This window comes from Macaca nemestrina, chromosome 19 (assembly GCF_043159975.1).
Source record: "Macaca nemestrina isolate mMacNem1 chromosome 19, mMacNem.hap1, whole genome shotgun sequence".
In the NCBI taxonomy this organism is placed as follows: domain Eukaryota; kingdom Metazoa; phylum Chordata; class Mammalia; order Primates; family Cercopithecidae; genus Macaca; species Macaca nemestrina.
Genome location: NC_092143.1, coordinates 74387555 through 74415057, shown reverse-complemented (window position 1 = coordinate 74415057; position 27503 = coordinate 74387555). Strand labels below are relative to the sequence as shown.

General features: G+C 44.8%; 1 protein-coding gene and 1 long non-coding RNA gene across 23 annotated transcripts in view; one reads left to right on the top strand and one right to left on the bottom strand.

Moving 5' to 3' along the window:
* The window catches only part of LOC105478829 (DLG associated protein 1), a 493816-nt gene that overhangs the window by 350025 nt on the left and 116288 nt on the right, over positions 1-27503 (top strand). The window lies entirely within an intron of this gene.
* Positions 8468-27380, bottom strand: LOC105478827 (uncharacterized). The gene is made up of 2 exons (XR_003017417.2): positions 16514-27380; positions 8468-9217 (listed from the first exon to the last, which is right to left on the bottom strand). It is a non-coding gene; the product is annotated as an uncharacterized lncRNA (long non-coding RNA).

Sequence of the window (27503 nt, the reverse complement as noted above, 5' to 3'; positions counted from 1 at the left end):
GTAGTATATTCTGGAAATCATTCATTTTATTAAAATCTTCTTCCTTCTTTGCTAGGGTTGCATGGTAGTCTATGGGGTGATTGTACCATAATTCACTCACATGATCTTCTATGGATGAGCAGTTTATTTCCAATATTTTGCTATAGCAAATAATGCCACAACGAATAACTTGAGTCTAGTTGTTTCATACGTGGGGAGGCGTATCTTCAGATAAACTCCTAGAGGTTCAATTGTTGGGTCAAAGTGTTGAAGAGGATCTGGTTTTACTAGACATTGCCACATACCCCTCCGTAGGGGCTATACCCTTTGTACTCCCACCAGCAATATATTAAAATGCTTAGCTCCTGGGTGTGCTTTTTTAAGTTCTGAACAAAGAATGTATCTTATCAGAAAGATATGAAGGCTTATAATGATACAAAGAGCTAACATTTGTTGAGCACTTTATAATATGTTCATAATTATAGTAAGCAAAGGCAAGGCGTATGTTATCTCATTAATACTTCACAGTAACTCAGTAGCTACTCTTATTATCCTTGATGTATAGAAGAGAAAATCAAAAAAGGCATGGAAAATGTACTAGCTTAAGGTCATAAAATTTTAAATGCAGGACTGAGTGAGTAATAATTGAATCCTTGGAGTCATCTACAGTAGTACCCTCCTTTTCGGTATACCTATCTCCAGATAGGGCTAAAAGCAGTTTACACTATCTAAGGGAGATGGTGCACAGTGAAATCTCACGTTTACATATGCAAGGTAAGCATCCCAAATTCAAACATCTGAAATCCAAGATGCTCCAAAATCTGAAACTTTTTGAGCACTGACATGATGCTCAAAGGAAGTATTCACTATATCATTGTGGATTTTGGATTTTCAGATTTCGGATGCTCAACCAGTAAGAATAATGCAAATATTCCTGTCCAATTCAAAAAGATCTGAAATCCAAAACAGTCTGGTCCCAAGCATTTTGGATAAGGGATAGTCAACCTGCAGTACCAATGCTTCCAGGCACAATGTCATGAGATGGGGTGGGAGTAGCAGGGGACTGTTTGCGGATAATGACAACGGACATAATTTAGCACGTGTGTCACAGTGACAGGCACTGGTCTATGAAACACTGTTTAAGAAGGGGACCTAGGTGTTAGTGGAGACAGATCCCTGAAGACAGAACAGAAGCTGCACTGTCCCACGGAGACCAGTTAAATATTTAGTGTCCAAAGGCATTTAACTAGATTTTTATTAGTTTTGATTTTGCAGTTTTCTGTTTATGGTTTAGAGCCAGTAGCTCTTTTTTCAAGACTCAAATAGTTGTATCCTCTTGAAAGGCTCATAAGCCTAGGCCCAGCATCTATAGTACATATGAGACAATTGCCTGTTCTATGCCCTTACAGGACTGCTGTGTGGCTAAGTAAGATGACAAGGTGAAAGGACTTTCAAACTGTAGAGTGAAATATAAGTATTTATTATGAATTTATTACAGAATAGCCAATCTACTATTGTTACCATAGAGGACAGTATTATATGCTCTGTGTGTGTGTGTGTGTGTGTGTGTGTGTGTGTGTGTGTGTGTGTGTATATGCACATTGTCTTTTTGTTTTTGTTTTTGTTTTTGTTTGAGATGGAGTTTTGCTCTTCCTGCCCAGGCTGGAGTGCAATGATGCAATCTCGGCTCACCACAACCTCCAACTCTCAGGTTCAAGCGATTCTCCCGCCTCAGCCTCCCAGGTACCTGGGATTACAGGCCCCCCGCCACCACGCCCTGCTAATTTTATATTTTCAGTAGAGATGGGATTTCACCATGTTGGTCAGGCTGGTCTCAAACTTCCGACCTCAGGTGATCTGCCTGCCTCAGTCTCCCAAAGTGCTGGGATTACAGGCATGAGCCACTGCACCCAGCCTCTTGTCTTATTTTCAATAGAATGACTGCCTGTAGAATCCTTTGTATTATGTATTAATTAATATTTGTTAATATATGATATGTAATACTAGTTATATGTAATTAAGAAGTAGTATATGTACATGCACACATATAGTATTACATATAAACACATTGTCTTATTTTTATGGAATACTAGTGTAATCTTGTTTGCTGTGCCTCATGAAGAAAATGTTTCGTACAGTGTAGTCGTTAAGAATTTAGTTCTAGATTCTGACTATTGGGTTTGAATCCTGGCCCTCCTGCTTAGTAGCCGTATGACTGTGGGCAAATTAATTGACTTCTCTGTGCCTCTCTTTCCTCATTAAAAATTGGAATGACAATAATAGTAAGGATTAAATTGTATAATTCACAATAAGGTCTTAGGACAATGTATGGCACATTGTATGCACTCAATAATTGATGATAGTACTTGTAATAGTAACAGTAGTCGTATTGGCGGAGAAAGGAGATTGAGAATGATTCCACACATGAGGGTTTGCTGGAAAGCGCAGGAAACTACAGGGTTGCTCTGCTTTGGGCATTGGTTGTCACGTCTTTGGCCCTCAACTAGGAAACATCTTTCATTTGCAAACGTGGTGTGGGACGAGCACGGGATCAGCTTAGGTAACTCCAGGGTCTTGAGTGCAGCAGTGGGACACTGGGGAACCAGCCCTGGGGCCTGATGGGCCAGTGTCTCCACGTGCTTGCTTTCTCTTCAGTTTGGGAGCTTTGTTGGTTTCCATCACTTGTTCCTTTCAGACCCGAGCTGAGAGCACCTGTTGCTGTGTGTCTTGGTGTGCGGCAGGTCCTGACCTTCCCGGCTGCTTTGCAGTGCCTCTGAAGACTGTATACTATTATTGCACGTTGGAAAGAATTCTGGCTTTGCTCCTAAGAGTAGGCCATTCTCTATTGCCTGGGCTATAGATCAAGGACTTCAGCATGTAGTTTGGAGTGAGAAGAGAACAGGACAACATGGTACTTAGCCACAGCAGTCCTTAAGTGGACTTTTATGTCAAGTTACCCCTATATCTCTTTATATCTTTTTTGTTGTTGTTTTTTCAAACAGTCTCGCTCTGTTGCCCAGGCTGGAGTGCAATGGCGCAATCTTGGCCCACTGCAACCTCCACCTCCCAGGTTCAAGTAATTCTCCTGCCTCCCAAGTAGCTGGAATTACAAGCGTGCACCACCATACCGTGCTAATTTTGTATTTTTTAAGTAGAGACAGGGTTTCTCCGTGTTGGTCAGGCTGGTCTCGAACTCCTGACATCAAGTGATCTGCCCGCCTTGGCCTCCCAAAGTGCTGGGATTACAGGTGTGAGCCACTGTGCCTGGCCAGATTTTTCCTTTCAAAACCAATGAGGGTAAAAAGCTATCTTAGGAAACTGAAGGCATAGTGTGGCATTAGTATTTGAGCTCTTGTGGACTTATCACTAAGTTTGGTTCGATAAAGTAGATAAAAGGAAATGAGATTTATACAATGATTGTAACCTTATCTAACATCCACTTTGATGCCATAAGCCAATGTGACCGTTTTAGGATCTTGTTGAACTTTATGTTATAATCAGACTTATTTAGAGTTGTTCTCCTGATAATGTAGGAATCAAATACTAATGGTATCAAGTACTGGTGATATTGAATGTTTTCCTGATGTTAAAAACAGAAAGCACATAATGTGTCAAGAATTTGATATTATTCTTAAAATTTTCACACTTTTAAATATGTAAGATTAACAGAATAGTCACTGTGATCTTTATAAAGTATAAATATCTCATTAACAAGATGACATCCAAGGCAGTAAGATGTACATTAATGTGACTGAGCGAAGAAAAACGAAGTATAAAATCACAAGATGGGGAAAAAAAAAAAGGACAGCCACATTGGCTTACACCTGTAATCCCAACAGTTTGGGAGGTTGAGGTGGGAGGATCACTTGAGGCTAGGAGTTCAAGAACAGCCTGGGCAACATCATAAGACCCTATATTTACAAAAGAATTTTTTAAAACTAGCCAGGCATGGCAGTACAAGTCCATAGTCCTAGACACTGAGGAAGCTGAGGCAGGAGGATCACTTGAGCAGGAGGTCAAGGCTACAGTGAGCTCTGATTGCACCATTGCACTCCAGCCTAGGTAACAGAGTGAGACACTGTCTCAAAAAAAAAAAAAAAAAAAAATCTACCTAGCACAAAAACCTACCATTGTGATAGTGCAACACACCATAGATTTATGAATTGAAATACTTTAGGTGCCAAAGCAAGTTAGTCAGGCATTACTCTTTCTAATATATTTGGAATTGGATAAGCTCTTAACAAAACTCTGTGTATTATATTGATATAATATTTAAAGAACTAGACTTTGTTTTTGTTTTTCTTAATTTTTGAGATAATATCTCACTTTGTTGCCTAAGCTGGATTGCAGTGGCACAATCATGGCTCATTGAAGCCTCGACCTCCCAGCCTCAATCAATCTTCTCATCTCAGTGTCTTGAGTAGCTGGGACTATAGGTGCATGCCACCATGCCCAGCTAATTTTTTTTTTTTTTTTTTGGTGGGGGAGACAGGGTTTTCCCATGTTGCCCAGGCTGGTCTTGAACTCCTGGGCTCAGGCGATCCTCCCGGGTCTGCCTCCCAAAGTCCTGGGATTACAGTTGTGAGCCACTGCGCCTGGCCTAGAAAAACATTTTTAAAAGAGCAAAATCATAGATATAGAAAAGTGCTACCAGGAGCAAAGTGTGGCTCCTTTACCAAACAAACTAAACATATTTCTAGAAGGCAAACAAGAGGAGAGCCTCAGATGGAGACTTTTCTAGGGATTTGCGCTTATTTTATATTACCAGATTGTCGGTCTTAAAATTACAAAGAAATGAAATTCCTTGATCAGCCTTTGCCCCTTTCTTGCTCACTCACTATCTCTGTAAATATCCATAAATATACACTGCAAAATCTTACAACAATCAAAAGGATGGGGTATCACTGTTACCTATTGGGTAATCAGGGACATCCAGGGGTTCATTTTGTGATAGTTCAGTTTTGTTCTTAGGAAAAGATTGGGTGTCCTTAGAAAGACATATGAACTCATTTAAGATATGTAAAAGTGGCCAGGTGCAGTGGCTCACGCCTGTAATCCCAGCACTTTGGGATGCCAAGGCGGGCGGATCACGAGGTCGGGAGATCAAGACCATCCTGGCCAACATGGTGAAACCCTGTCTCTATTGAAAATACAAAAATTAGCCGGGTGTGGTGGCGTGCACCTGTAGTCCCATCTGCTCGAGAGGCTGAGGCAGGAGAATCATTTGAAGCTGGGAGGCGGAGGTTTCAGTGAGCGGAGATCGTGCCACTGCACTCCAGCCAGGTGACAAAGCAAGACCCCATCTCAAAAAAAAAAAGAAAAAGAAAAAGAAAATTTAAAAGTGGCCAGGCATGGTTGCTCACGCCTGTAATCCCAACACTTTGGGAGGCCAAGGCAGGTGAATCTGAGGTCAGGAGTTCAAGACCAGCCTGGTCAACATAGAGTAACCCCGTCTCTACTAAAAAAAATACAAAATTTAGCCATGCATTGTGGCGTGCGTCTGTAGCCCCAGCTCCTCGGGAGGCTGAAGCAGGAGAATCACTTGAACCTGGGAGGTGGAGGTTACAGTGAGCCGAGATAGCGCCACTGCACTGCAGACTAGAAGACAGAGCGAGACTCTGTCTCAAAAATAAACCAACAAAACTTATATACAAAAGAATAATTGAAAGCAAATTCTATTGAACTGGGTACTGTATAGGGTCTGGACTTAGAAATAGTGAGGACACAGGTTCTTATCTCTTGGGGAGACAGAAATCTATAATCCATGAATGAAAGGTGTGAGAGACAGCCTTTAAAGGCTAAGAGAGCATGAGGACAAAGCAGATAACCCAGGAAGGCTTCACAGGAGAGGTGACAGCATACCCGAAGGATGATGGGAGTTGGCCAGGTAAAGAAAGGGAGGATGGAAACCCCAAGCAGAGGGGCTGCATGTGTCAAGTCAGGGAAACAGGACCATACTCATATTTGAGAAAAGAGCAAAAGGTGTGTGGGGAGAGAATAGGAAGAGGCAGAAGATAAAGGGCCCAACTGTTGAAATCCCAACAAGGAATTTGGACTTCATTCTGTAGGAAATGAGGAGCCATTTAGATCTGTAAGCCAGTGAATGAAGTAGTGAGTTTCTTTCTTCAAAATACAACTCAGAAGGCATTTCGAAGAGTGAATTAGGAAGGGTTTGGATTATGGGCAGAAAATCCAGTGATTATTGAGGAAGGGCTGTCAAGACCAAGTCATCCATGGAATGAGGAGATTGAATTCGTGGAATTCCTGACTATTTAAACATAGTTATGAGGGGAAGAATGGGGGCTTACAAACTGGATATTGCCAGTGTCTTTCTTTTTGAAGATTAGAATTCAAAGTAAGGGGGTTACATTCCAAGAGTTGGGTTAAACATAAGGAAGTTGTTAGCAAGTAACTGATTGCAAGACAGAGATGGTGACCATCTGCTGGTGAGTAGTCTCATTAAAGTACATCCCCAGCAGCTTCCCTGGTCCCCAGGAGGTTGTACTCAGCTAGTCACAATAGAAGTCACCACACCGACGGCTGTAAGAATGAATGAATCAGTTGGCCAAGAAGGTAGAGCTCCTATTTACTGACAAAAAAATGGCACAGACAACCAGACTCTTGACTGGTTTGTATATGAAACTTTCTGTGGTCAGTAGGAGAGAACATTTAGGCATTTCATGTATCTTCTATTGTAGTGATTTCTACATTTATTATACATACTCCTTACGTCATTCCAAACCCTGCTCTAACAGGAGCCAGGAAAAATGTCTCTTTTCTAATGGTATCCAACACGCCTTGTGTATGTCAGATAATAAAGTTAGAAAATTTGCTCTGCTTAAAATATTGGATGTCATGGAGTTGAAATATCAATTAGGAAATTTAATGTTTGGTAAAGATTAGAATTACTTTGTTCACCCTCAAATAAATTCATCTGTACAAATACATGACAGGGAGAGTCCTTCAGTCATTCAGAGACCAAGATCATTATGTAAGAACATGGTATCTTTCCAATTACCTCATCTCATGTGGTTGACTATAACAGCATAATTTGAATTAATAATCCATGAACCAGTTTGTATTAAAATCATAAAGTGTATCTTAAAAGGACATAAATTAAGCAGATTCATATAGAAATGAAGATAATATTCTCAATATAATTTACATCTATCTGGATTTTATTCTTATAATGTCAGGGCATTACACATAAATAAGAAATTGAAAACTTGGAGAATCAAAAGCAAGATGATAAAGCAGTGATAAGTCAAGTCAGGACGGAAAGTCCAAAAATGTCTTTTAACCTTTAGGTAAACAAAGAAGGAAAGGAAGATCAAAGTTTTCAGCTACAGAAAAGGATCTCATTTGAATAGCAATAAATACAAAGTCACTTTTTTCTTCAGAGTACATTATAAATAAAACATTATATATACAAAAAAGATTCACCGTTTAATTCACTTGATTTTTTCATTAATATATGCAAAAAATTATACAAATTTATAGTGGGGGGGATGTTCAAAGCTAACTTATTTTAAAGAAAAAAATCTGTCTAATACTCATCCAGCCACATTGTCCAAATTTCTCATGTATTCCTCCAGATATTTTCTTTTTTTTTTTTTTTTTTTTTTTTTTTTTTTTTTTTTTGAGACGGAGTCTCGCTCTGCCGCCCAGGCTGGAGTGCAGTGGCCGGATCTCAGCTCACTGCAAGCTCCGCCTCCCGGGTTCACGCCATTCTCCTGCCTCAGCCTCCCGAGTAGCTGGGATTACAGGCGCCCGCCACCTCGCCCGGCTAGTTTTTTGTATTTTTTAGTAGAGACGGGGTTATCACCGTGTCAGCCAGGATGGTCTCGATCTCCTGACCTTGTGATCCGCCCGTCTCGGCCTCCCAAAGTGCTGGGATTACAGGCTTGAGCCACCGCGCCCGGCCTCCTCCAGATATTTTCTATGCACATCTACAGAAATGGAATAACATACATAATATATATATATAAACAAAATTACTCTAATATGCTCTGTAAATTGCTCTTTTTACTTGACATTGTATCTTTAGCATCTATCTATATTGGTAAATATAAAGTTACCTTCTTTTTAATGTCTTCACAAAAATCTGTTTTCATGCATGGCCATAGTTATTTAACTATTCCTTTACTTATGGAAATTCAAGTAGTATTCAGTATTTTTAGAGCTTACATTCTTTTTTTTTTTTTTTTTTTTTTTTTTTTGAGACGGAGTCTCGCTCTGTCGCCCAGGCTGGAGTGCAGTGGCGCAATCTTGGCTCACTGCAAGCTCCGCCTCCCGGGTTCACGCCATTCTCCTGCCTCAGCCTCCCGAGTAGCTGGGACTACAGGCGCCCGCCCCTGCGCCCGGCTAATTTTTTCTATTTTTAGTAGAGACGGGGTTTCACCATGGTCTCGATCTCCTGACCTTGTGATCCGCCCACCTCGGCCTCCCAAAGTGCTGGGATTACAGGCGTGAGCCACCACGCCCGGCCAGAGCTTACATTCTTACACTGACTCCATGAATGGACTTTAGAGGGTCTCTTAAACCATTTGAAATTATAATAAAAATGTATATATGTGTGCATATGTGAATTACCTCTGGAGAAGAGTGTCTATAGCTTTCAGCACATTATCTGAAATCACAAGGAATCACAAAATGTAAAGGAACTTCATTACAGAATTTGTAGAACTGCAATTTCAGTGAAACTTTAGAAAACAGGATTGAGTACAATGACAGAATAGTGTTTCTCAACTTTAAAAAAATCCAAGCTACGTTTTTATATACTGTACATACACATACATAATGATCCCTGGCAGAAAGCACCACCTTCCACTCTTAATTCTGATAAATTCCCCTAAGGGAAGCATGCAAAGCACTCCCCATCCCTATCTATTCAACTTGATCTTCAGTTTAGGCCTTTTTTTTTTTTTCTTTGAAACAAAGTCTTGCTCTGTCACCAGGCTGGAGTGCAGTGGCGTGATCTCAGCACACTGCAACCTCTGCCTCCCGGGTTCAAGCGATTCTCCTGCCTCAGCCTCCAGAGTAGCTGGGACTACAGGAGCCTGCCACCATGCCCAGCTGATTTTTTTCTTTTGTATTTTTAGTAGAGAGGGGGTTTCACCATGTTGGCCAGGATGGTCTCGATCTCTTGACCTCGTGATTCGCTCGCCTTGGCCTCCCAAAGTGCTGAGATTATAGGCATGAGCCACCATGCCCGGCCCAGTTTAGGCTTTGATGGTACCTAGAGTAGGTAGAAGCAGACTTTAAAGCCCAAAACTTGCCCAAGACATAGCCTAATAGGAGAATTGTATCCCATAAACCTGGCATCCCAAAAAGATTATACCCTAAAGGTAAAGATAAACTAGAAGGTAGTCATCACCATATGATCCACTCCCCATCTCAACTCAAAACACAAAAACAAAACCTTGTCATATGCTAAAATTGGGGATTATCCATTCATGAGAAGTTGTAACCATGAGCTTTCATTCAAACCTCAGCCCAAATTTATATCACCTGAGTGGTCCAAAAAACTTCAAGCCATGAATGATATATTTCAAATGGTAATCCTCTACAGAAAAAAAAAAAAGACTATTTTTCTAGGCCACATATAACCTTCCAAAATAAGCTCCCAAGGAAAGTAATCTTCTCACTGTCAAAAATAACCAAGCACACAAGGAAACAAGGCATCATAAATAAGACAAAAGACCCATCAAGGATCAAAACGTTGGATTATAAGAATTAGGCTAGGCGTGATGGCTCACATCTGTAATCATAGCACTTTGGGAGGTTGAGGCGGGTGGATCACTTGAGGTCAGGAGTTTAAGACCAGCCTGCCCAACCTGGTGAAACCCCGTCTCTACCAAAAATACAAAAATTAGCTGGGCATGGTGGCAGGCGCCTGTAATCCCAGCTATTTGGGAGGCTGAGGCAGGAGAATCGCTTGAACCCGGGAGGTTCAAGTGAACAGAGATGGGTCCACTGCACTCCAGCCTGGGCAACAAGAGCAAAATTCCATCTCAAAAAAAAAAAAAAAAGAAGAAGAAGAAAAGAAAAGAAAAAATATTTTTCCAGAATGAAGACAAAATAAAGACACCCTCAAATGAAGACTACAGACCACTGCTAAAGGAAATTACAAATGATTTATTTTATGTAGAAGAAAAATGATCCCTGATGGAAGATCTGAGATGCAGGAAGAATGAACAGCAATACAGTGGTTAATAATTAGGTAAAGACGCATGGGCATTGATAGTGTAAAACAAAGATAACAACATCTTGTGAGGCCAGGCACAGTGGCTCATGCCTGTAACCCCATCTCTTGGGGAAGCCAAGGTGGGAGGATCACTTGAGCCAGGAGTTGGAGGCCAGCTTGGGCAACATAGTGAGACCCTGCCTCTACAAAAAATAAAAAAATTAGGTGTGGTGATACACACATGTGGTCCCAGCTACTCAGAAGGCTGAGGTAAGATGATCCCTTGAGCCTGGAAGGCCGAGGTTGCAATGAACTAAGATCATGCCACTTGTACTCCACAGAGCAAGACCTCGTCTTGAAAAAATAAAATACAAATAAAAAATAACATCTTGTGAATTATTTAATTTAATTTATGTACTTATTTGAGACAGGATCTTGCCTTGTTGCCCAGGCTGGAGTACAGCGGCACAATCACGGCTCACTGCAGTCCCTACCTCTCAGGCTCAACCAATTCTCCCACCTCAGCCTCTGGAGGAGCTGGGACTACAGGCACACGCTACCATGCCCAGCTAATCTTTTTACTATTTGTAGAGTCAGGGTCTCACTATGTTGCCCAGGCTGGTCTTGAACTCCTGAGCTCAAGTGATTCTCCTGCCTCAGCTTCCCAAAGTGCTAAGATTACAGACATGAGCCACCACAACTGTCCAGAATATTTTTTTAAAAGACAGAATTAAAAATACATATAACCGGCCGGGCGCGGTGGCTCAAGCCTGTAATCCCAGCACTTTGGGAGGCCGAGACAGGCGGATCACGAGGTCAGCAGATCGAGACCATCCTGGCTAACCCAGTGAAACCCCGTCTCTACTAAAAAATACAAAAAACTAGCCAGGTGAGGTGGCGGGCGCCTGTAGTCCCAGCTACTCGGGAGGCTGAGGCAGGAGAATGGCGTAAACCCGGGAGGCGGAGCTTGCAGTGAGCCGAGATCCAGCCACTGCACTCCAGCCTGGGCAACAGAGTGAGACTCCGTCTCAAAAAAAAAAAAAAAAAAAAAAAAAAAATACATATAACCCAGTAAAAGTAGGGAGTTAAAGTGTTTTAAGTACCTTGTATTTTCTAAGAAGAGGTTAAGGGTATTGATTAAGTCTAGATATTAGTAAGTTAAATATGTGGATTAAAATTTCTAGGCTAACTCCTAAAATCATATAAAAAAAGTCAGCCAGGCATGGTGGCTCACGCCTGTAATTCCAGCACTTTGGGAGGCCAAGATGGGCAGATCACCTAGGTCAGGAGTTTGAGGCTAGCCTGACCAACATGGTGAAACCCCATCTCTACTCAATAAATAAATAAATAAATAAATAAAAAGTAGCCGGGCATGATGGCATATGCCTGTAATCCCAGCTACTCAGGAGGCTGAGGCAGGAGAATGGCTTGAACCCGGGAGGCAGAAGATGCAGCGAGCCAAGATCACACCACTGCACTTTCCAGCCTAGGCAACAGAGTGAGATTCTGTCTCAAAAAAAAAAAAGAAGAATATTAACAGAAGGCCAGGCACAATGGCTCACGCCTGTAATCCCACCACTTTGGGAGGCCAAGGCGGTGGACCACTTGAGGTCAGGAGTTGGAGACCAGCCTGGCCAACATGGTGAAAGCCCGTCTCTACTAAAAATACAAAAATTAGCTGGGTGTGGTGAGCGCCTGTAATCCCAGCTACTCAGGAGACTGTGGCAGGACAATGACTGGAACCCGGGAGGTGGGAGTTTGCAGTGAGCCAAGATCGTCCCATTGCACTCCAGCCTTGACGACAGAGTGAGACAAGAAAGAAAGAGAGAGAGAGAGGGAGGGAGGGAGGGAGGGGGGGAGGAAGGAAGAAGAAAGCAAAGAAAGGAAAGAAAAGAAAGAAAGGAGGGAGGGAGGGAGGAAGGAAATAGCAGAGGGATTAATTAGACAGGCAGTTCCAGTTACTTGAGAGGTTAAGGCAGGAGGGCCACTTGAGCTTAGGAGTTTGAGGTTGCAATGAGATATGCTCACATCACTGCACTACAGCCTGGGAAACAGAGGAAGACCCCATCTCTAAAATATATATATATAACAGAAAAAGAAGGAATGCCCCTCAAGTAAATATTATATTATAAGACAAACTACTATATGTTTTTTCAAATTACAAAAACTATCTGCTCTTCACTTTCTTCCTCCTCAAGATTCTGACACGCCCACCCGTTGGAGAAGCATCCGGATAGCATGTAGGACTGTGGAGTGTGGGAGAAGAACAGGAAAGATGGGGGATAAGAAAGCAAATATATATATATATATATAATTCCTCTACCTCACGGATCTGTACGAAGGAAACAGACAACACGCTGGACTGAACAAATTCACTCACTGCATTTGCCTGCCTGGGACTCGGTCAGTGCCTTCCCTGAGCTCAGAAGCCTATAAACTTCTCCAATCTGTTCTTCTCAAGAGCACTGTATTAGTAATCACACACCAGAAACAACTGACAAAAAATTACTAGCACTAGGCCAGGTGTGGTGGCTCACTCCTGTAATCTTAGCACTTTGGGAGGCCAAGGCAGGAGGATCACTTAAGCTCAGGAGTTCAAGACCACTCTGGGCAACATAGTGAACCCTCATCTCTATTAAAAAAAAAAAAAATTACTAGCACTAATAAAATATTAGCAGTACTTTCATAAGACCATGTAATTCTTTCAGGTACATTGTTAATGATCTTATTGAAATATGACTCATATGTCATACAATCCACCTGTTTCAAGTGTACAATTCAGCGATTTTTTTTTCGTGTGCTCACAGAGTTGTACAACCATCACCACAGTCTTAGCTTCAAATATTTTCTTTTCTTTTTTTTTTGTGAGACGGAGTCTCGCTCTATCGCCCAGGCTGGAGTATAGTGGCGTGATCTCAGTTCACTGCAACCTCCGCCCTCCCGGGTTCAAACGATTCTCCTACCTCAGCCTCCTGAGTAGCTGGGATTCCAGGTGCACACCACCACGCCTGGCTAATTTTTGTATTTTTAGTAGAGACAAGATTTTTCCATGTTGGGCAGGCTGGTCTCGAACTACTGACCTCAAGTGATCCGCCCACCTCCACCTCCCATAGTACTGGGATTATAGCCATGAGCTACTATATCCAGCCTTCTTTGCTTTGCTCTTTTATTTTTTTGACAGGGTCTTGCTCTGTCACCCAGCAGGGTGAAGTGCAGTGGCGTGATCTCAGCTCACTGAAGCCTTGACCTCCCAGACTCAAATGATCCTCCCACCTCAGCCTCCCAAGTACCTGGGACTACAGACACCCATCACCATGTCCAGCTAATTTTTGTATTTTTTGTAGAGACTGGGTTTCGCCATGTTGCCCAGGCTTGTCTTAAATTCCTGTGTTTAAGGAATCCTCCTACCTCGGCCTCCCAAAGTGCTAGGATTACAGATGTGAGCCACCATTCCTGATCTTTTTTTATTTTTTGAGACTGGGTCTCACTCTGTAGCCCAGACTGGAGTGCACTGGCACAATCATTTCTCACTGTAGCCTCAATGAGAAATTGAGGCTAAAGTGATCCTCAGGCTAAAGTGATCCTCCCACCTCAGCCCCCCAAGTAGCTGGCACCACAGGCATGTGCCACCACGCTGGGCTAATTTTTTTTTTTTTTTTTTTTGAGACAGAGTCTCGCTCTGTCGCCCAGGCTGGAGTGCAGTGGCGCAATCTCGGCTCACTGCAAGCTCCGCCTCCCGGGTTCACGCCATTCTCCTGCCTCAGCCTCCTGAGTAGCTGGGACTACAGGCGCCCGCCACCGCGCCCGGCTAATTTTTTGTATTTTTAGTAGAAACAGGGTTTCACCGTGGTCTCGATCTCCTGACCTTGTGATCCGCCTGTCTCGGCCTCCCAAAGTGCTGGGATTACAGGCGTGAGCCACCGCGCCCGGCCTAATTTTTTTATTTTGTAGAGATGGGTCTCCCTATGTTGTCCAGGCTGGTCTTGAATTCCTCTGCTGAAATGATCGTTCTGTCTCAGCCTCCTAAAATGCTGGGATTACAGGTGTGAGCCATGGCTCCCAGCCACGGCCATTTTCATCTCCCACAAACCTAGGCAACCACAAATCTACTTTCCGTCCCTCGGAATTAATTTATGCTTTTGGAAAACGAATACATGTAGGCATGCGTGAACAGAGATTTGATCATATCCTTTGAAAAAACGATTCAACTGCCTGGGTCAGGGGAGGTTAGCTCAACAGTGGTAGTTCCAGGAATTTGTGATGTGCCAGAAATTAAGAACTCAGGTTGAGAACAGTGATAGTTGCACTGTGTTAAGATGAAATTGACATTTATGATTTCCTTTTGTTTTTTCCTTTTACAAATGCTTTCTGAACTAACATGATGTACTAATCTCTAAGAAAAGTAGGCCTACTTGTCTCTCACTTAGATTGCAATCATAAAGGTCTAATTTTTCTGTAAAAACATTACTCTTCTTAGATTACAACATATTCGTAAACAAAACCCCAAAAAAGGCATGCTTTGGGTTTAACTGCCTTAAAACAAGTTGTTTTCTATTGTGAATGCTTGAAGTTGTCCGACATCTAATCTTCTAGAAAACAATTTGCTAATTTCGCCTATGATTGTTTTCTGTTTGGGGCATTGTGTGAGTGGTGCCTCTTTGAAGAACTTCACACACACAGGAAGCAGCTCCACTGCAAGGTGATTCACTTGAGAAGGTCCCTCCTTCCCTCCATTACCTTCCCAGCCCCCGCAAACACACACACAACCTGACACAGGGTGGGAGGACAGAAACTGCCGTGCAACTGCAAAGAGATCTTGGCCACCAAAGCAAATAGGTGGAATGTATCCATACCTGATACAACTTTCCAAATAGTCATAGAATTTGGCAGTCGTAACATCACTAGGCATACAATGACTAGGGCTTCGTTTCGATGAAGGGGACTGTGAAGCCGGCTCGGGAGAGAGGAATGAGGGACCATCTCCTTAGAGAAGTGGGTCGGTAGAAATCATTTCTTATACTTGGCAGGGGTGGAGGACAGGCTCCCTGAGTCACGACTCAGGCGTTTAGGGACCTGTGGCTTGGGTTTTTCCCCTTCTGCATATTCTGTGTGTGGTAGGTAGACTTTGCTTCTGGGAGCATCTGTGGGAGGCCACTATTTTTGGTTCTTATGAGAGGCGGGAGGAGCATTCAGTGAGTACTACTTGGGTGGGTCTTAGTGGTCTATTTCTTGGAGTTTAGATTATTTCTTTTTATTTATTTATTTTTTTTCGAGACGGAGTCTCGCTCTGTCGCCCAGGCTGCAGTGCAGTGGCGCAATCTCAGCTCACTGCAAGCTCCGCCTCCTGGGTTCACGCCATTCTCCCGCCTCAGCCTCCGAGTAACTGGGACTACAGGCGCCCACCACCACGCCCAGCTAGTTTTTTGTATTTTTTAGTAGAGACGGGGTTTCACCGTGTTAGCCAGGATGGTCTCGATCTCCTGACCTCGTGATCCGCCTGCCTCGGCCTCCCGAAGTGCTGGGATTACAGGCGTGAGCCACCGCCCCCGGCGGAGTTTAGATTATTAGCTTGCTCTGGAAATTTCCCTTGGATGCATATGGCCTAGCTCAGATGTGATATGATCAAACCTTCCCTGTAGTTAAGCAGAAAAAAAACAAAATAAATTTGAATTTAAAAGGGGATGAGTATGCTCAGTCTGTTTTCCCTATTCTTTATCATGACTTTTGGGGATGTCTTGAATCTTAAAAAATTAATCTTGCAATGGGGAAAAGTAAGGAGGCTTTTCCTTCCTAAGAAGGGTAATGCTTAACATTTGTGGGATTCGGGTGATAAGTTTGCTACAAAACGGCTCCTACAGTTCAGAGAAAATGACACGGCAGAAATGAGCTGCCAGCAGGGCCAGGCTGTCGGCTTTGAAATTCCAGAGGCCTGCCCAGCCCTTTCGGTTTCCTGGAATGCTTTCATTCAGTCGTCATGTGGTAGGTGAGGAAACACCCTGCAACATCAGTGGTGAGCTGGAAGAATACCTCATCTGCCGTCAGGGGACAGAGGCCCAGGGCGACAGGCACACATCCCCGCCTGTGCTCAGCGGTACAGTCAACGGACCGCGGGGCCGGGGCACGCAGGCTCGCCCAGCAGCCGTGTCAGACCTGTGTGCACAAACTGACGGTTCACGCCCAGGTCACAGACGCCCGCTGTCTCCTGGCCAGAGGTTGACGCACAGGCCAACTGTTGGACAGGCTCATGCTCTGTGTCATGAGAAAGGTGGAGCAGAGGTGACTCAGGGACAGGCTGCTTTCCCCTAACACTGGCATTTGATTAATCTCATCTCAAATGCTGTCACTCACCCAGAAAGGGCCTAAATGTGCCTTACTTCCGCTGCTGGAGCGGTGGAATGTGTCGGCAGCTGTCGGGATGATGTGGAAGCCCAGCGCGAGGAGGGAGGAAAAGTACCAGATCCCACTGAACCGGTCCGAGGAATGCAGGCAGGAGGGGAAACAGGCATCCGCACCGGGACTGGCCACATCCTAAGGCTGGAGGCTACCCTGCTGCAAAAAGGCCCATTAGTAGGGAAGCAACGGGAAAAGCATTTTCTAGGGGGGGGGTTACTTTTTTTTTTTTTTTGAGACGGAGTCTCGCTCTGTCACCCAGGCTGGGGTGCAGTAGTGTGATCTCCACTCACTGAAAGCTCCGCCTCCCGGGTTCAAGCGATTCTCCTGCCTCAGCCTCCTGAGTAACTGGGATTACAGGCATGCTTCACCACTCCCAGCTAATTTTTGTATTTTTAGTAGAGACATATTGGCCAGGTTGGTCTCGAACTCCTGACCTCAGGTGACCTGCCCGCCTCAGCCTCCCAAAGTGCTGGGATTACAGGCGTGAGCCACTGCACCTGGCTGGCTTTTCCTTTTCACACAGCCTTGGAGAACTTCGGGAAGAGCTGTCATTAGTAGAACCTAAGATGGACTGAATCCCTTGTGTAGGTGAATTTGTGTATAGGACCTCTTACACATGTGAAGCCTGGAAATCCAAGATAATGTCAGGGCTTGTGGAAATAATCATAGCTATTAATTATGACATATCATTAACTACAATTAATTGCATTAATAACAATAGTATTAAACATTTACTTTGTTCCAGGCCCTGATCTAAGACCCTGATCTAAGACTTTTTCCTTGATTATCTCATGTGATCCTTTCAACAACTCTCTTAAAGCAATGCTTTTAGCAAGCCCATTGTACCAATGAGGACATGGGGACCCAGAGAGGCAGCACACAAGATCACCCAGCTGACATGAGGCCATCCAGTACTGAAATCAGGCCAGGCTGGTGGCTCATGCCTGTAATCCCAGCACTTTGGGAGGCAGAGACAGGTGGATCATTTGAGGTCAGGAGTTCGAGACCAGCCTGGCCAACCTGGTGAAACCCCTTCTCTATTAAAAATACAAAAATTAGCTGGGCGTGGTGGCACATGCCTGTAATCCCATCTATTCGGGAAGCTGAGGCTCAAGAATCACTTGAACCTGGGAGGCGGAGGTTGCAGTGAGTTAAGAGTGCGCCACTGCACTCCAGCCTGGGCGACAGAGTGAGACTCTGTCTCAAAAAAAAAAAGAAATCAATGAAATGTGTAATTTCAAACTCCAGGCTGTGGCTGGAAGGGCAGACCTCACTCATGTTTTCAAAAGTGAGTATCTTTCCACTAGCCAAGTTAGGATTGCCTCTGGCAAGCAAGAAATTGGGGAAAGATGAAAGAAAATAGCCGCCTTCTGCTTGCCCCAGGCTGGACAGCGGTGTGGCAGCACATGGCTCTCAGCCTGGACTTGGAAGCCGAATTCCGGACTCTTCCTTCTCCCACATTCCCCAGGGGGCAGAGCCAGTCTTTGAGAGAATAACTTTCCCCATCATTCCCGGATCCCAAGCCAACCATGAATCGTGAAATAATCAGTTTAGGCCGGGCGCGGTGGCTCACGCCTGTAATCCCAGCACTTGGGGAGGCCGAGGCAGGCGGATCGCAAGGTCAGGAGATCGAGACTAATGAGTTTGCAAGTGAGCTGAGATCACACCACTGCACTCCAGCCTGGACAACAGAGCGAGACTCCATCTCAAAAAAAAAAAGAAAGAACCAGCTTAATTGCAGAGTGAGTGGGAACACACACAGCCAATATACACATATACTACCCATACGCACATCAGAGGATCCACAGGTACCCTCTGTTGGCAAAAAAGCAGCCCAGGTCACTTTTAACTTCTGTATTTATTTTGTAGAGACAGGGTCTCACTCTGTCACCCAAACTGGAGTGCAGTGGTTTAATCACGGCTCACTGCAGCCTCAACCTCCTGAACTCAAGCAATCCTTACACCTCAGCCTCCCTACTAGCTGGGATTACAGGTATGCCACCATGCCCAGCTAATTTTTTTTATTTTCAGTTTTTGCAGAGACGTGTTGAAAGAAAAACCTTAGCCAAATTAAGTTTAACACAGTTTAATTGAGCAAAGAATGCTTTGCCAATCAGGCAGCCTCCCAAGCCAGAGTAGCTCAGAGAGACTCCAGGGCAGCCACACAGTGGAAGATCTATAGACAGAAAAAGGAAAGTAACATAGAAAACAGAAGTGAGGTATAGAGACAATGGGATTGGCTACAGCTTGGCGTTTGCCTTATTTGAACACGGTTTGAACAGTTGGCCCTCTTTGATTGGCCAAAACACTCTGATTGGCACAAGAGTAGGTTACAGTGGGTTTATACCTCCATTTAGGTTGTATATAGTTCACTATGTACAGAGAAACCTCTAAGTTGAACTTTATGTAAGGAGGCCACATTAGGCTAAACTTGATTTAACAGACAAGGTCTCACTATGTTGCTCAGACTGGTCTCAAACTCCTGACCTCAAGCAATCTTCCTGCTTCAGCTTTGATGAACCTCAGGAGGGGAGGTCATTAGCAGAACCTAAGATGGACTGAATCTCTTGTGCGGGTGAACTCTTGTATAGGATCCCTATATGTGAAGCCTGGAAGATAATACCAGGGCGGGCATAGTAATCATAGCTATTATTAGCAGCCTCCCAAAGTGCTGGGACTACAGGTGTGAACCACTGAACTCAGCCCCAGGTCACTTATCTTTAAGGTGAACCTTAGCATGCCTCAGAATTACCAGAAGGACCTGTTCAAACACAGGGTGCTGGCCCCGTCTCCGGAGTTTCTGACCCAATAATCCTGGATGGGGCCTGAGAATTTGACCCACGTGTTCCCAGGTGCTGACACCACTGGTGGGAGACTACCCTTTGGGAACTATTGTTTGAAGAGTGAAAGCTCTAGAAATATGTATAATTTCTGGTCACACATCACTGCCTGTTTAAATGTGATACCAGGCCCGACTTGGTGGCTCACGCCTGTAATCCCAACACTTTGGGAGGTCAAGGTGGGTGGATCACCTGAGGTCAGGAGTCCTAGACCAGCCTGGCCAACGTGGTGAAACCCCGTCTCTACTAAAAATACAAAAATCAGCCGGGCGTGGTAGTGGGCACCTGTAATCCCAGCTGCTCAGGAGGCTGAGGCAGGAGAATCACTTGAACCCAGAAGGCAGAGGTTGCAGTGAGCTGAGATCGTGCCATTGCACTCCAGCCTGAGTGACAAGAGTAAAACTCCATCTCAAAATAATAATAGTAGTAATAATAATAATAAAATGGGATAGCAGTTGTTCTCGAGGATTTTCATCCTTGCAGCCTGTATGCTTTCCTGTTGCTGCTGTCATCAGTTACACTCACAAGTGGAGTGGCATTACACAGCACAGATCATCTCACTGTTCTGGTCAGAAGTCAGAAATGGGTCAGCAGGGCTGCTTTTCCTTGTGGAGGGTATAGGGGAGAATCCATGTCCTTTTCAGGCTTCTAGAGGCTGCCTGTGTTCCTTGGCTTGCAGCCCCTTCCTCTATCTGCAAAGCCAGCAGCAGAGGTGCATCTTCAACCCCTCTGCTCCTCTCTTGCACACACACACTTCTGCTCCCATCATCGCATTATTGTCTTTGTCTCTAACCCTCCTGTCCCCCTCTTATAAGGACCTCACGATGACATTGGGCCCATTCAGGTAATCCAGGACAACTTTTACATTTTAAGATGCTTACTAACATCTGCCAAGTCCTTTTTTTCCCTAGAAGGTAGCATATCCACCGATTTCAAAGATTAGGAGATGGGTGTCTTTAGGGACCATCTACCCATCCTACCACATGCTTAAACTCCAGCAGGTGGCCAGGCATGGTGCCATGCACCTGTAGTTCCAGCTACTCAGGAGGCTGAGGTGGAAGGATTCCTTGAGCCTAGGAGGTCAAGGCTGTAGTGTGCAATGATGGGGTCTGTGAGTAGCCATTGCACTTAAGCCTGGGCAACATAGGAAGACCTCATCTCAAAACAAAAAAAACAAAAAAAAAACCAACTCCAGCAAATATCCTTCCATCCCGTATCTCCCACAAAAATGAAAACAAGGAAAAAACTAAAAGAGCATCAGGATTTGCATTTGCATGATGCTAAGTCAGAAGGTAAAGTCAAATTTTCCCCTTCTTCTGATTTACCTGGTCGCAGGAGGGGCTGGTGGGAAAAGTCAAAGAGCCTGAAGAGGAGCGGGGAAGGAAGGACTAGGGCAGCTAGAAGAGGGAAGGAGTTAGTGACATGCATCCGTGTGGGCCTCTTGACCGTGCCCCAAACACCTACTCAGTCTACCTGCTACTTTCTGGACTTTCTAGGACTGGAACCCTGGTGTCCTCCCTTTTGAGTCAAGAGACCTTAGTGTCTCCACTAGACTTGCAGGGCAGCAGTGCCTGCCCAGCCCCCAGCACTGCCTTACGATCCTGCCTGCGGGACACCTGGGAAAGATGCAGGAAGAGAAACTGCACTAAAAGGCTAGACTCTTGTGTGTTGAAATTTCTGCTTATTACCGTTGGAACTTTTCTGAAGTCCCAGCCTTAAGGCTGTGAATTCTCTGTCTGTGGGTGTGTTAGTCAGCTAGGCCTGCCATAACAAAGTACCATAGACGGGGTGCCTTAAACAACAGAAGCTTATTTCCTCACAGTTCTAGAAGCTGGAAGCCTGAGATCAAGGTATCAGCAAGGTGGTTTCTTCTGAGGCCTCTCTCCTTGGCTTGCAGGTGACTGGCCTCTCTCTGTCCTCACTTGGTCTATGCACATAGGTCCTGCTGTCTCTCTTCTGAGAAGGATGCCACTCATTGGATTATGACCCTAATGACCCAACTAACTTAATCATCTCTTTAAAGACCCTATCTCTCAAGAGAGTTACATTCTGAGAGTTAGGACTTCAACATATGCATTTGTTCGGGGGTGGGAGGACACAAGTGGCCCATAACATTGGGCTAAGACCCTGGGAGGTAAAGAAAGATCACTCAGTTTTTCCCTGGTGTAACAGGTGGACTAGGCCCAACGAGGATGAATGCTGGGAAAGGGAGTCCAAGCTGTTAACTTTAAAAGTGCGCTCTGGGGGCCGGGCATGGTGACTCACACCTGTAATCCCAGCAAACAAACAAAAACAGGCAATTCTGGGTTAGGGGCACACTTTTTTTTTTTTTTTTTTGAGACAGAGTCTCGCTCTGTCGCCAGGGCTGGAGTGCTGTGGCGCGATCTCCGCTCTCTGCAACCTCTATCTCCCGGGTTCAAGCGCTTCTCCTGCCTCAGCCTCCTGAATAGCTGGGATTACAGGCGCACACCACCACACTTGCCTAATTTTTGTATTTTCAGTAGAGTCAGGGTTTCACCATGTTGGTCAGGCTGGTCTCGAACTCCTGACCTTGTGATCCGCCTGCCTCGGCCTCCCAAAGTGCTGGGATTACAGGCGTGAGCCACCCCACCAGGCCCAGAACTGCCTTTTCATAGCTATGTTGGGTTAGGGTTGGGAAAAATGCAGAAAAGGTCAAAGAAGCCTCCAAACCCCAGGCTTAGTCTGTGTAAGCAAACAGCATCATTTATGGCTAGCAGTCACCAGTGCCAACTCCCTGCAGGTTATTTATTTGATGCACGATTCACAGCTAGTCCCCTAAATTCCACCAAGTCCACACACACCCTGGACACAGTGGAAATAAAGGAGCAGCCAGTCAGTGTTTGTGTCAGATGTTCTTTGAAAAGGCTGTTTGATAGAAATGATTTCACTCTCAAGGCATGGCTTTGATAGGGAAGTCAAACAGCCCGCAAGTTGAAACAAACCAAATAGCCTTATCTTATTCTTGATTCATGGGTTCCTCTCTCTTCAAAGCCCCTTAAAGGCCAGACTCTGCGAATTGTAACTTGTTAGAGTAATTACTGTTGCAAAGTCCTTCCGGGAACGGGTTGTGTCTTTGACTTACAGGATCTGAATTCTCTGACATTTTTCCTTGATAAACCTTTGCTAGACTCTGGTCAAACTCACTAGCCAATATAGGTTTAAATACAGGCACACATTGTTAATGGCATTTTTCCTTCTTTTTTTTTCTTTTTGAGACGAAGTTTTGCTCTTGTCACCCAGGCTGGAGTGCAGTGGTGCGATCTTGGCTCACTGCAACCTCCACCTCCCGGGTTCAAGCAATTCTCCTACCTCGATCACCTGAGTAGCTGGGATTACTGGCGCCTGCCACCACGCCCAGCTAATTTTTTTGTATTTTTAGTAGTGACGGGTTTTCACCATGTTGCCCAGGCTGGTCTCGAACTCCTGACCTCAGGTGATCCACCCACCTTGGCCTTCTAAAGTGCTGGGATTACAGGTGTGAGCCACGTGCCTGGCAATTATACTTTTCTTAGGCCTTGCAGATGTGTTTTTCACAAATCAAGGGTTTGTGGCAACCATGCATGGAGCAAGTCTATCAGCACCATTTTTCCAACAGCGTGTGCTCACTTAGTGTCTCTGTGTCAGCATTTTTTAGCAATTTTTTTTTTTTTTTTTTTTTTTTTTTGAGACCGAGTTTCACTCTTGTTGCCCAGGCTGAAGTGCAATGGTGTGATCTCGGCTCACTGCAACCTCCGCCTCCTGGGTTCAAGCGATTCTCCTGCCTCAGCCTCCTGAGTAGCTGGCATTATAGGTGCCCGCCACTATGCCCAGCTACTTTTTGTATTTTTACTTAGAGATGGGGTTTCACCATGTTGGCCAGGCTAGTCTCGAACTTCCTACCTCAGGTGATCTGCCTGCCTCAGCCTCCCAGCGTGCTGGGATTACAGGTGTAGGCCAGCAATATTTGTTATTTATTTTTAATAGAAAGATCAGGTGATTGGGCTCAGACCAGCCTCGGTTTGAATCCCATCTCTACCACTCACTGGTTTGGGGAAAATGTTCTGTTTCTTTCTATGGAACAGATCACCCCCAAAACTTAATGTCTTAAAGCAATCATCTCATCACTTCTCAGTCTCTGGGGGTCAGGAATTTGGAGAGAGCAGGGTAGTTCTGGCTCAGCATCTTTCCTGAGCTTGCAGTCTCTCCAGGTGAGAGCTGGAGCAAGTGGGGCTGGCTGAGCCTCTCCTATAGTTTCAAGGCTTTTCAGGTCATCTTTCACATGGACTCACTTGGGCTTCCTTACAGCATGGCAGCCTCAGGACAACTGGGCTGCTTCTGTGCTGACTGGTAAAAGTTACATCACCTGTTCTGATCTAGCCTCAGAGGTCATGCAGTGTCACTTCCTTCCAATTGTCTTAATTATAGGCAAATCACAAACCTCTCAGATTCAAGGAAAAGGGAATTAGTCCACCTCTTTTTTTTTTTTTTTTTTTTTCTTCCCCTGTTTGTTTCTTTTTGTTTTTTTGAGACAGGGTCTCCCTCTGCTGCCCAGACTGCTGTAAAGTAGCAGAATCATGGCTCACTGCAGCCTTGACCTTCTGGGCTCAAGTGATCCTCCCACCTTAGCCTCTGGAGTAGCTGGGACTACAGGTGCACGCCACCACACCAGGCTAATTTTTGTTTTTTGTTTTTTGTTTTTGTAGAGATGGCGTTTTCACCATGTTTCCTAGGCTGGTCTCAAACTCCTGGGCTCAAGGGATCCTCCCACATCAGCCTCCCAAAGTGCTGGGATTATAGGTGTGAGCCACTGCACCTGGCCTAGACTCTACCTCTTAAAGGGAACCAGCAAAGTTCTAGAGCACAGATTGGCAAACTGTCGCCCTCAGACCACCGAATGGGCTCAGCTCTCAAACACAAACAAGCCTGTACATGTACACATTGCCCAGGGCTGTGCCACAGTGACAGAGCAGTCAGGTCAGACAGCGAATGATATACACATCCTAAAATAAGTACTGGATGGCTTTTAACAGAAAAAGTTAGTGAACACCTGTTCTAGAAGGACATGTCAGATGGAAGATACTGTTGCAGCCATCTTTGGAAAATGCAGTCTCCCAAGGGCTGGTTACCAGCCTCTCAACTTTAGCTCCACCTCCAAATATGTAACATGGAATAATAATCCCATGTACACATTACTCAGCAGAATTCTATGCCTGTGACAGGCAAAGTATACAATTGCATTTTTCCTTCCTGGGCTTCATTATGGTTTGAGAGCCACGGAAAGGTCTTAGCTGCACTATGGCCAGAAACTCCCCACTTCAGATACCCCTTGCAGTTAAGGCCAACTTTACAGAAACCTCCCTTTTAAAATATACATTTATCACCCTTGAGGGAAGAAATGTTTGCAAAAATCCCTTTTAAAATGCCCCCTCCCCACATAAAATAAGAGAATAGTTTTAGCTAAATTTTTACCTCTCAAAGAACAAGTGCCTCAGGGAATGAGAGAGTGAGTTAATTTGGGCTGGAGCCAGTGGGGGGGAAACGGGCTGTCAGTGTGTCTCCAGTTGCCTACAGAGATAGACTTGAGAAATTTTAGCTACTGCACGAGTGTGCGCAGGGCTCACTGCTTCAGACAAAGCAATGAAAAAATGCCTGTTTCTTGGCTTCCCCCATCTCCATCGGCTCGCTTTTCCTACTGCCCAGACGTGCCTCAGTGCCCTCTCTGCTGTCAGCATCTGCCTTGCGTGTTTTCTCTCCTCACCTGGGCGTGTCCAAGGCCAATCCTCCAGCAACCCCTGAGATTATCTCCTTGTGACCCAGTTTTCCTCCCTGCTGGAAATTCAAACAGGGTCATCCTGAAGCCTATTTGTTAACAGGCATCTGTGCTCTTTCTCTTTAGAAGTGAGTTTCTAGTCAAGAAAATAGAGGCTCCCCAACCAGCACCAACTGTGTGGTAACATTACTCCTTCCAGTCCCAGCTTTTCTACTCATTTACTCAAATACCACCAAAATTATCAACTCTATTTATGCATCCTTTAAAAAATTATTTTGTTGGCTGGGCACAGTGGCTCATGCCTGTAATTCCAGCACTTTGGGAGGCCGAGGCTGGCAGATCACATGAAGTCAGGAGTTTGAGACCAACCTGACCAACATGGTGAAACACTGTCTCTACTAAAAAATACAAAAATTAGCCAGGCGTGGTGACGGGCACCTATAATCTCAGCTACTCAGGAGGCTGAGGCAGGAGAATCACTTGAACCCAGGAGGCGGAGGTTGCGGTGAGCTGAGATCGTGCCATTGCACTCCAACCTGGGCAACAGAGCAAGACTCCATCTCAAAAAAATAAATTAATTAATTAAATAAAAATAAATTATTCTGTCTCCTCTCCAAGTTATGCTTGACTCCAATAACTCTCTTTATTTTGGAGACAGAGTTTCACTCTTGTTTTCCAGGCTGGAGTGCAGTGGCACTATCTCGGCTCATGGTAACCTCCGCCTCCTGGGTTCAGGCAATTCTCCTGCCTCAGCCTCCCAAAACTGGGGTTACAGGGATGCGCCACCAACCCTGGCTAATTTTGGGGTTTTTTTTTTTTTTGTATTTTTAATAGAGGTGGGGTTTCTCCATGTTGGTCAGGCTGGTCTCGAACTCCTGACCTCAGGTGATCTGCCCGCCTCGGCCTCCCAAAGTGCTGGGGACTCCAGTAATTCTTAAAATCTACTCAGCTTCACCCTACGCTATGCTGAAAGAATCGTTTCTTTTTAATACAGCTATTTGCCACCATTGTATTTTCATATCAAATATTATGAGTGTTTTGGGGATAGTTGGGAGGGGAAGTGTGCAATTTATGATTAGAGACCATTCCTTTTGACCCATATTAATTTTTATAGCATTTTCTCCCTTTCTATTCAGCCTAAATGTACATTTATGCAAATTGTATATAATACTTGGCAGTATCCCGGAGCCCCAGCTCAATATTGGCCAAGGCCAACACAACTTGTGCTGCTCCAGGAAGAATTGTGGTTTGGAAATGTTACTCGGCTGGAGCCAGAAAAAAGTGACAACTGGCTGGACGCGGTGGCTCACGCCTGTAATCCTAGCACTTTGGGAAGCTGAGGCAGGCGGATTGCCTGAGCTCAGGAGTTCGAGACCCGTCTGGTCAACGTGGTGAAACTGTCTCTACTAAAAATACAAAAATTAGCCGGGCATGGTGGTGGGCACCTATAATCCCAGCTACATGGGAGGCTGAGGCAGGGGAATTGCTTGAACCCAGGGGCGGAGGTTGCAGTGAGCCAAGATTGTGCCACTTCACTCCAGCCTGGGCGAAAGATCGAAACTCCATCTCAAAAATGAAATGAAATAAAATAAAATAACAATTGTTACTGGGTAGCTGCTGCGGCAGCTTTGCCTAGCATATGCATAGCACTTTGCAACTTACAAAGGGCTTTTACATAATTTAAGTCTTTAATGTTCACTGTAACAGCCATCCTATAGTTATTGTCCCATTCCACAGATGGTCATAAAATGAAGCATAGAACTGTATTGCCTTTGAACACAGACCAACCAATTGATACCCAAGGTCTGTTAACTCATCTGGGCATTAATTGTTCATAAACTCATACTTCCTAAGAGTACTGGGCACTGGACACTGTGGGTCAACATTGCTTCCTAGCCAGGCTCATGCCTGTAATCCCAACACTTTGAGAGGAGGTTAGAGGATAGTTTGAGCCCAGGAGTTCGAGACCAGCCTGGGCAACACAGGGAGACTCGGTCTCTACAAAATTCAAAATTAAAAAATTAACCAGGAATGGTAGCATGCACCCATGGTCCCATATACTCAGGAGGCTGAGGCAGGAGGATCACTTGAGCCCAGGAGGTCGAGGATGCAGTGAGCCATGATTGTACCACTGCACTCCAGCCTGGGCAACAGTGAGACTGTCTCAAAAACAAACAAAACAAAACAAAAGAGATTAAACCATTGTTTCCTTTTTTTTTTTTTTTTTTTTTTGAGACGGAGTCTCGCTGTGTCTCCCAGGCTGGAGTGCAGTGGCATGACCTCGGCTCACTGCAAGCTCCGCCTCCCGGGTTCATGCCATTCTCCTGCCTCAGCC